The sequence below is a fragment of the Aedes albopictus genome, chromosome 3 (assembly GCF_035046485.1).
Source record: "Aedes albopictus strain Foshan chromosome 3, AalbF5, whole genome shotgun sequence".
Classification (NCBI taxonomy): Eukaryota; Metazoa; Arthropoda; class Insecta; order Diptera; family Culicidae; genus Aedes; species Aedes albopictus.
Window position 1 is genome coordinate 389,271,837 of NC_085138.1, and position 10,719 is coordinate 389,282,555.

Here is a 10,719-nt window from a genome sequence, read left to right on the forward strand (position 1 = left end):
ACTGCTTCTGGGACCCCTTTAGGGATTCATTCATACATCTCTTCTTGAATTTCCTTATGGATATCTTCTGGAACTCCTTGAGAGATTTTTCCAGAAACACTTTCAGTGATTTCTCCAGGATTCTTCTGGGATTCTTTAGAGAGTTTCTCCTAGATTTCTTGTAGAATTTAGTTCAGGGATATTCCCGAAAATCTTTAAGAAATTTCTCTTATAATTGCTGGAGAGATTTCTCCAGAAACTCATTCGGGGGTTTCTCTTAAAATTCCTTAAGAGATTTCCTCGGGAATTCCATAAGAGATTTGCCCAGAAATTTAAAGAATTTCTCTTGGATTTCCCCGAAGGATTCCATCTGGAATTCCTTGAGGAATTTCTAAAAAAAATCCTTCAGGGATTTCTTAAATAATTTCTTTAGGGATTTTTTTCAGAATTCTTTGTAAGAATTTTCCTGAAATTTTTTGAAGGATTTCTCCATAAACTCCTTCAAGGATTCATCCAGGAACTCCTTCATCATTTTGTGCAGGAATTCTTTCTGGAGTTTTTTCGGGGACCCATGCTGGAATTCCTCCAGCATTTTTTTTCTGTAATTCTTAAAAGGATTTCTGCTTGAATTGCTAGAGAGATTTCTTAAAGGTTTCTTCTCAAATTTCTACAAGCATTTCTTCAGAAATTGCTTCGTGGATTTCCCTTTCTGAAATACCCCCAAGAATTCCTTGGAGGATTTTTTTTCTTTGAAAATTCCTCCTGGAGTTTACTGAGGTACTTCGCCTGGAGATCCTAGAGATGTTTTTTTCTGGAATTATTTGAGCAACTCCTCCAGATACTTGTTCAGAGATGTCAAGGATTCTTTCAAGAATTCCTTCTGGGACTTCTCTAGGGATATATTCAAGGATTACTCCTTGAATTTCTTGATGGATATCTTCTAGAATTCCTTGATGGATCTTCTTCAGAGATTTCTTCAGGGATTCTTCGAAGATTCCTCTGAGAATTTCTCCTTGAATTCCTGTAGAAATTACTTCAGGGATATTCCTGGAAATCTTTGAGGAATTTGTCTTGTAATTGCTGTAGAGATTTCGTAAGGAACTCTTTCAGTTAGAGATTTTCCCCGGATTTCTTTGAGGAAGTCCTCTTGGAGTTCCTTGAAGGACTCCATCTGGAATTCCTGGAAGGATTTCTGAAGAAAATCCTTCAGGGATTTCTCCAGAAATTTCTTTGGGGATTTCTTCAAGAATTCTTTGTAAGATTTTTCCGGAAATTCTTTGAATCCTTCTCAATAAACTCCTTCAGGGGTTCATCCAGGAAAATCATCATTATTTTGTGCAGGAGTATTTTGAGGTTATGGCTTTCAGTCTTGGGAGGAAAACTTAAGAATCCGTTTTTGAGTTATTCCTCCCAAGACTGAAAGCCATATCCTCCAAACATAAATATCAACCGTCAAATTCTCAAGAAAGTTCATTCTTTCTGGACTTTTAGCGGGGAGTCATCCTGGAATTTCTTCAGCATTTTTTTCTGTAATTCATTTACAAATTTCTCCTGGAATTGTTATAGAGATTTCATTAGAAACTCTTTCAAGGATTTCTCCTCAAATTCCTTCAAGGATTTCTTCAGAAACTCCTTCTTCGATTTCTCCTTCTTTGGAGATTTTAAAAGAATTTCTTCTGAAATCCCTGTTTTAGTAAATTGAGGTAGGGTAGCGAACCACTTGGGCAGCGGCCGATATTTTGGGCACTCTTCGCTATAACTCAGTCAATTCCAAACCAATTTTGTACACGGCTAGATACTATACGTATCTCATCGCGTTCCAAAAATTGTGTCAATTGGTTCAGAATTGGCTGAGTTATAGCAGAAAAGTGTCCAAAACAGGGCCCCTACCGAGATGGTTCCACTGCCCTATTGCGCCTGGAGTTCCATGAAGATTTTTTTCTAGAATTTCTTGAGCAACTCCTCCAGATGCTCGATTTCTTGGAATCCTTCATATATTGTTTCTGGAATCATTCGAGAGATTTCTTCTGCAGTTGCTGGAGAAATTTCTTCTGTAATTGCTGGAGAAGTTTTTGCAGGAGGTCCATCTGGGATTTCTTCAGAGATTCTTTGAAAGTTGCTAGAGAGATTTTTTGGTATTCATTCAAAGATTTCTCCTGGAACTGCCTGAGAGATTTATCTTCCAATTTCTTCAAGCATTTTTCCAGGCATTCCTTCAGTGATTACCCCAGGGATTCTTCGGAGATTTCTCTGAGAATTTCTTCGTGAGTTCCTGTAGAGATTTGCCCCGGATTTCTTTAAGGAAGCCTTTTTGGAGTTGCTTGAAGGACTCCATCTCGAATTCCTTGTGGGATTTTTAAAGAAAATCCTTCAGGTATTTCTTCAGGAATTCCTTTGGGTATTTTTCCCAGAATTCTTTGTAAGATTTTTTCTGAAACTTCTTGAAGGATTTCTCCATAAAGTCCTTTAGAGATTTGGCCAGGAACTCCTTCATTATTTTGTGCTGGAATTCTATCTGGAGCATCGTGGGACTCCACCAGGAATTTCTTCAGCAATTTTTCCTTTAATTCTAGGATTACTCCTGGAATTGTTAAAGAAATTTCTCTTTCAAGGGTTTCTCCACAAACTCTTTCATGGAGTTCTTCAGAAACTCCTTCGCCGATTTCTCTTTCTGGGATACCTTCAAAAAATCTTTGGTGGATTTTTAAAGGAATTCCTCCAGAAAATCCTCATGGAGTTCATTGAGATATTACGACTGGTGTTCCATGGAGTTTTTTTTTCCTGGAATTTCTTGAACAACTCCTCTAGATACTCGTTCAGAGGTTTCCCCAAGAGTTTCTTCGAGGATTCATCAGGTAGTGCTTCAGGAATTTATCAAGAATGTTTTTTGAGGAATTCCTTGACGATTTTTTTTTCTGGAATCCTTCATATATTTGGACTTTGGAATTTGGACTTTTTTGAGAGATTGCTTGGAAAGTCTCTTTGAAAAATTTATTCTATGATTGATGAAGAGATTTTTACACGAACTTCTTTCGGGGATTTTTTCAGGGATTCTTTGGATGATTCTTCAGGGGTTCCTCCATGAATTTCTTCAGGGGTTTCTTCTGAAATTACTGGAGGGATTTCTTTGGTATTCATTCAAAGATTTCTCCTGGAACTCCTTCTGAGATTTTTCTTCAAATCCCTTCAAGGATTTTTCCAAGATTTCCCTAAGTGATTTCTTCAGAAACGAATTAAGGATTTTTTCCGGTAACTGATTCAGGGAAATCTAGAAATTCCTTCAAGAGCTCCTACAGAAACTCAATAGGTAGATATTTCTTTAGGGATTGCTGCTAGAAATAATTGACGAATTTCTTCTGAAGCTCCTTGAGCAATTTCGTCTGCAATTCCTTGAGGGATTCCTCCAGAAATTCTTCAAGGGATTTCTCCAGGAGGCTCTTCTTTGATTCATTCATAAAGTACTTCAAGGATTTTTCCATGAATTTCTCACGGAAATTTCTTCTTGAAATTTTTCAGAAATTTCTTCAAGTATCCCTCTGGAAAATCCGTCAGGGATTTCTCTTGGAGCTCATTCAAGGACTCCTTCTGATGTTTTGAGAAATTCCTCCATGGCTTATTTCAGGAATTTCCCTGGCATTATTTGAGGTATTTCTTCTGAAATTGCTCCATGAAAGACTTTCCTCCAGAAACGCCTTCTGGGGTTCCTAAGGAACTATTTCAAAGATTCCTCCAGGAATTTATTTTTGAAATTCGTATGCAATTCGCTCAGGAAATCATTCGTGAGTTTCCTCATGGATTCCTTTGGAAAATCCGTCACTGGTTTGTTTTCGAGTTCATTCAAGTATTCCTCAGGATGTTTCTCAATTTCCTACGGAAATACCTTCAGATGAATTTTTGTTGGAAATGCTGGTAAGATTTCTCCTTGAATTGCTTTAAAGATGTTGCCATAAACTCCTTCAGGGATTCCTCAAGAAAATTAATCCAGGAACTCCTTGTACCAGTAGTTTCTTCAGGTTTATTTTAGTTTTTATTATTGTGTATTTAATAAATACCGTCGTTGGGGGTGAGAATGGGTCATAAAAGGATACTCAAAGATTGTTTGTTAAATAACAAATGCAATTAAAGTCGGAATAACTTTTTATTTGGTACGTATACTCTCCTATGTGGTAATGATAGTTTAGCAAGAAAATATCGCGTTATATGAATTGCCTACTAAACTATAAATGATTGAAAATTGACCAATCTCACCCCTTAGAGGGGGTGAGAATGGGTCAAAGTATTCGAAATCACCTATCTAAGAATATAAGTTAATTTTATTAATCATATCTAGTAATCCTACTTATAACATAATGTAATCATGACGAATGAAAACTTGGGTAATTTTAAAAGATGATTAATCCATCTAAAACGGCTAATACAACCGAAAAAATGGTTGAAATTTGACAAAATAACGTTTGCATACTGTATCACAATTTTTTGCCATAATCATCCCATTAAGAGTTTCAACCTCCATGAGAGGAGGGAAGATTACAATGAGGGAGGGGCGCATTGAAAGATTGATTTAAAAAAAAAACATGATAGTTTTGGAATACTCCATAAGAAATGTTTAACCAAACCCTCCGTTATAAACTCTTATGTACATGATCATTGGCCTCTATATTGCTAAAACAAATCACTCCATCTCCAGATAGAGGGTCGTTCAAATATTATGCTAAGTCTATTTTGTTAGCTTACGATATTGCAGTACACTAAAGATTAGCTGATGATTAGAGGAGCTGTCCAAACGCATGGGTGTATTGTTATAAATGATTTTAGGCACTAAACGTATTAACACACTCGTTTGACACTTCTCGACATATTTTTGAAAGAAAGCGTGCTTTTATGAAGATACGGTGAACATGGCACCACTCTAACGTCAAATGGGGACTGGATAACAAGTTTAGTTTTAAGTTTAGGTTATGTGCACTCGATAACTTGCTTGACCCAATCTCACCCCCATTCTTAATATTTAGACATAGGGTCGAAAATATTGAGTTTTTAAATGAAAAGAGCAATGACAGCCCACTTTTTTCATTACATCAACCAGGTAATACCTACAGCTATCCACTTATAAGAAAATTTATGGTTAGGTATTTGTGTTAAACATAACGAAGGAGAATTTTTTTCAGAGTGATTTACAAGTAGTTTCGTCATATAAGTTTGGCCACAAATTTAACAAAAAACGATTATTGCAAAACATCTTATTTTGCATCATGACGTGTAAAAACATCTCCTCTTTGAAATAATATTAAGTTTTCAATATAAATTAACGATAGTTAATGAGCTATTTCAAATTTTATGTTTCTCTGTTTTGACCCAATCTCACCCCCCAGACCCATTTTCACCCCCATCGACGGCACCAGAAAAAACCTTGAAGAAGCTACTGGTAGAAGGAGTTCCTGGAATAAATTTCTTCTTCAGGGGTTCCTCATGAAGTTCATCCATCAACTCCACCTATGATTTCTTTTGTGATTTCTGTACGAGCTTCACCAAGGATTTATTCAGGAGGCCCTTATGTGGTTCATTCTGAAGTTCCATTTTGAAGTTCCACAAGAACTCCTTAAGGGATTCCCTCAGGAGATCATGCAAGAAATCCTCCAAAGAATTCAAACACGACTGTACGCCAGTGAAACGTGGTGTGTATCAGTGGAGAACACTCAACGGCTGCAGGTCTTCATCAATAGATGTCTGCGGTATATAGTTCGTGCATAGTGTCCGGCCATTTGGCCGAAAACGTCTTTCGGCTGAATGCCGCTAGGCCGAACTATGATCAAATGAATTTGGAGGCGTGAGCATACTCAGGACAACTTCCGAGCTACAAATATGATCATCAGAAATATTTATTTTAATCCAGTTTTACCATTACGGGATTAGCTGACGTTAAAACTGTGCATATTTTTTTCAGAGTTTTTTTTCCTTTTTACCCTTCTTACACCCATAAGAAGGGTATAAATACCGCTTGGAAAACCGACTTTCGATCCGAGGCCCGCAGGGCCGAGTCACATATACCAATCAACTCAGCTCGACGAATTGAGCAAATGTCTGTATGTGCGTGTGTGTGTGTATGTGTGTGTGTGCGTGTATGTATGTTACAAAAAAAATTCACTCACGGTTCTCAGCCGTCTGTTGACCGATTTGAGTTCTCTTGGAAGCAAATGAAAGCTACTATGTCCTAGTAGAACGCTATTGAATTTTATTCTGATTGGACGTTCGGTTACCGAGATATCTTTCAAAGAGTGCTAGGGAGTAGTACAACTTAATAATTTTAGAGATTTTTGACAAAGTGTATCACCATAAATTACTCAGCCGTCTATCAACCGATGTGGGTTCTTAAGGCCCCAAACGAATGCTACTGCATCATAGAAGAACGCTTTTGAATTTCATTCCGATTGGACATTTTGTAACCGAGATATCTTTCGAGGAGTACTTTGGAGTAATTCAACTTAACTTTTAAGAGGTCTTTGAAAAATGCTGCATAATAAATTGACCAGCCGTGTGTCAATCGATTTGAGTTCTCTCATGAGCAAATGGAAGGTGCAGCATCCTAGTAGTATGCTATTGAATTTCATTCCGTTTGGACATTTTGTTTCCGAGATATATTTCGAGGAGTACTTAATAGTAATAAAATTTACGCTATTGAGAGATTGTTGATAAAATGTATCATAATAAATTTCTCAGCCGTCTGTTTCTCTGTGCCATAACCATGAGTCCCAAGTACTTTGGATCTAATTTATTCAACTGATAAATAATATTTGACAAAGTGTATCTCGATGATTTTCTTACCCATGTATTAATAGATTGGCAGTTTACAAGAGATACAATATTCCAGAATATGTAAGCTTTTGTTTGAACATTTCATACAAGATTTTAGGAGATTCTGGCTGACATTTCTGGTAGTTGAGCCCATGGTCGATGATTATATTATGGAAAGCAATCAACTCGATGCCAATTTTTCCAATTCCAATATTTTCTAGAATGATCAAAAATCACAATCTTACATACGAATAATACAACAATAATTTTAATAAGTATTAGAAGGGTTCTGTTCACCATAGGTGGATTTATTCAGGTTTTTGTATAAAAGGCTGCTGTTTCGAGTTATTCTCGCATAGGAAACAGTGACATTATCACTTAGCGAAATTGCAGGTGGGTCGACCAAACTCTGCAAGCAAGCGTTAGATTGGAAAAACCAGCAGGATATCGCAGCATAGGCAGACCCAGAGGTCAAGGGGAAGACGGGCAATCGCCCAGGATTGATTGTGCGATATTTACCAGAAAACCGTTCGCCAAAAAACCGTTCGTCAGAAAACCATTCGCCAGAATGACAAACGCCAGAAAACCATTTTCCAGAATGTACCATTTGCCAGAATACTATTTGGCCGAATAAACCATTTGCCAGAATGTACCAATCCCCAGAATTTAATGTTAAATATTAAATTCTGGGGATTGGTACATTCTGGCAAATGATACTTTCAAATAGAATCTTTCTTCATTTTCTAATAATTAATTGAAACTACAGATGTGATTGTGAGAATTTGGTGGATATATTTCTGTCAATTAACATTAAAATTCTCGTCAGTTTCAATCTTTTACAATAATTCAATATGTTCACTGCTAGGATGATCTCTTGGTTTGTTTCGATAAAGGACGACTAGGGCAAGAACAACGAAAACAACTGGAAATGATTCTTAAATTTGTTCGGTTTTCCAATAATTAGCTGATACTTCTACAATATTAATCTATCTATATATATAAAAATGCAGTGGCATACGTGGGACCGCGCATAACTTGCGAACGGATGGTCTGATTTGGGTCGTCTTAGTTTTGTTCTGTTAGTTTTCACCCAAGGAAGGTGTATGATGCAAAAAACATGGAATAATTTAGAGTTTTTGAAAATCGGGTTTTCATACATTCTGAACGGGGACTTGGGTTTGGCTAGGTACTTGAAACGTCAAAAAACACAGTAGGCAAGACAAAGTTTGCCGGGGTGAGCTAGTATATGTATTAATTTTGTTTTACCGCAATCAACAATTAATGTCAAAATCTAGTCTTTCTAACTAAGAAGAACAGCCTATGTTTAAAAGAAGGCAAAATTCACTAGTTGAACATCAACTATTTTTCTACAACGAGACGAAACTATTCTTTCTAGTTCAAATAGTGAATTTTTCCTTCTTCTAAATACATTTCAACAATTATTTTAACAGCATAAAAGGAGAAAACGAAAAAAATATGGCCATTCGGCATAACTACGACCAAATTACATTCGACCCAACGGCCTTCAGCCGATTGCCCTAACACCATTGATATTAAGATTCTATAACAGTAGTCGGAGCGCTATTAGCCATAATATCATAAACCCAAATATGTTAAGCTCACATGCTACAATCACTGTGCTAAGGGAATATATTGGTTAGAAATGGCGCAAATAAACTAATAAGTTCATCTAGAAAGCATGATGATTAAAAGAAGGAAAAAACTGTGCTGGAATTATTAGAATTAATTTCCTTAAGAACAAGCTTTTTATAGCATTTGATCAACTGATATTCGGCTAGTGACCCTCTAATGTACGCTCGTCCGCAGTATTCTGGAGTACACCGTTCAAGTTTGATCACCATACTACGCAACTCACTCTAAACGCATCGAACGTGTTCAACGGTCGTTTCTAAGCTACGCCTTAAGGAAATTTCCTTGGAATGACTCTCTGAGGCTGCCTCCTTATGAAGACAGGTGCAAGCTCATTAATCTTCAACTATCGACAAGTCGCCATGTAATGCTTTCAGAGATTCCTTCAGGAATTTATTCTTGAAATTCGTAAGTAATTCGCTCAGGCAATCATTCGTGAGTTTCCTCATGGATTCCTTAGGAAAATCCGTCAGATGTTTCTTTTCGAGTTTATTCAAGGATTCTTCAGGATGTTTCTTTATTTCCTTCAGATGATTTTTTTCTTGGATTGCTTTAGATATGTTGCCATAAACTACTTCAGGGATTCCTCAAGAAATTTATTCCAGGAAATCCTTCTACCAGTAGTTTCTGTGATTTCTGTGCGAGTTCCACCAGGGATTCCTTCAGGAGTTCCTTATGTGGTTTATTCTGAAGTTCCGTTTTGAAGTTCCACAGGAACTCCTTAAGGGATTCCCTCGGAAGTTCATGCAAGAATTCCTCCAAAGAATTCAAACATGGCTGTACGCCAGTGAAACGTGGTGTGTATCAGTGGAGAACACTCAACGGCTGTAGGTCTTTATCAATAGATGTCTGCGGTACATAATTTATGCATGGTGTCCAGCCGTTTGGCCGAAACCGTCGTTCGGCCGAATGCCATTTGGTCGAAAGGGTCGTTTGGCTGAACACTGCTTGGCCAAATTATGATCAAAAGAATTTGGAGGTGCCAGCATACTCAGGATAACTTGTGAATTTTGATTTATCTTTATTATAGAGACTTTGAGCCCTTGGCTGGTTCGTCTCTTACTGTGAATATTTTTATCAGATTTTTTCTTTTTTTCTATAAAAGGCTGTTGTTTCAAGTAATACTCGCATAAGAAACAGTGGGCATGATCACTTGGAATCATCGTTACTTTTTCGGCCAATCGGTGATCGGCTAAATGACTTTTTCGGTCAAATGGCGTTCGGCTAAACGGCATTCGGCCAAATGGCGTTGTATCTTCATCGTGGAATTTCATCATCGATGTCTTAAAAAGCCGGTAGCGACAGAAATTCAAGAGCAAAATTGCAGGTGGGTCGACCAAACTCTGCAAGCAAGCGTTAGATTGAAAAAAACCAGCAGCACATCGCAGCAGAGGCAGACCCAGAGGTCAAGGGGCAGGCGGGCAATCGTCCAGGAAGGAGATCTTTCAATTTGACCCTCTACACCACCATGGGTGCTCAGGACTGAAAGTAGTCTGCCATAATACTCACAGTATTCAACGATTCGTCAGTTGTTTTAAAAAATGGATATTGTTCAGTGTTTTTTACTTGCTGAAAGGGTGGTTGTTTTCTGATATGCTAATATAATTGACACTCAGTTCTTCAACAATACCATTGTAGAATTATCCAATAAAATCGCACGATTGCATGTGTAACACAAATGTTTTCAAATCGTGTCACGACAAACTCTAATTAGTTGCTAAATCATCTAATTATCAACCCGTTTTTTCGTTTTCATTTGTTTCAGATAAGAGGCGGCGCGGCGTGGTTCCGGCGTGGCCAACCGAATCTGATCCACGGAATTCGTGCGAGTTCTAAATCAATCAGCGGGTTGCTACCACTAATTTGAATAAACGTAGGTACGCAATACAAACTGAGAAAGTGCGGTTGTTCTCTACTACGGAGTGATATCGTGCAAATTGTGTTCTATGTGTACAGGGGGGGGGTAAACATTTGTCCAGTGATTTATATCGTAATATCTACAATGGCTAGCTGTTGCGACTACGGCACAGTTTATAGTTCCCGTATGGTGTAGAACTAAGAGTTGGCCTCACGCAACTGCGCTCAGCTGGGCGTCCACGACAACGAGCTGAAAATTACAAGGTGAGTAGTTTAATGGTGTACTTAGGTGGACGTGGAGCACGGTCCACATAGAATCTGGATATATGAATATGTTGAATACAATCCTAATGCAACGAGATAAATGACCAAGCGTTGAAATCCGCGGAAATAAACAAACAATCATCTTATCTAAAGATTTTTGCCAACAATCCGAAACAG

The 10,719-nt window shown here is 37.7% G+C and overlaps 1 long non-coding RNA gene across 2 annotated transcripts in view; it reads left to right on the plus strand.

The window, feature by feature from the left end:
• Window positions 1-10,488, plus strand: part of LOC134289685 (uncharacterized) — a 153,694-nt gene extending 143,206 nt beyond the window's left edge. For both annotated transcript variants that reach the window (XR_009998617.1, XR_009998616.1), the window contains exon 3: window positions 10,187-10,488. This is a non-coding gene — a long non-coding RNA (uncharacterized LOC134289685). The remainder of the gene's footprint in view (window positions 1-10,186) is intronic.
• The last annotated feature ends 231 nt before the right edge of the window (window positions 10,489-10,719 follow it).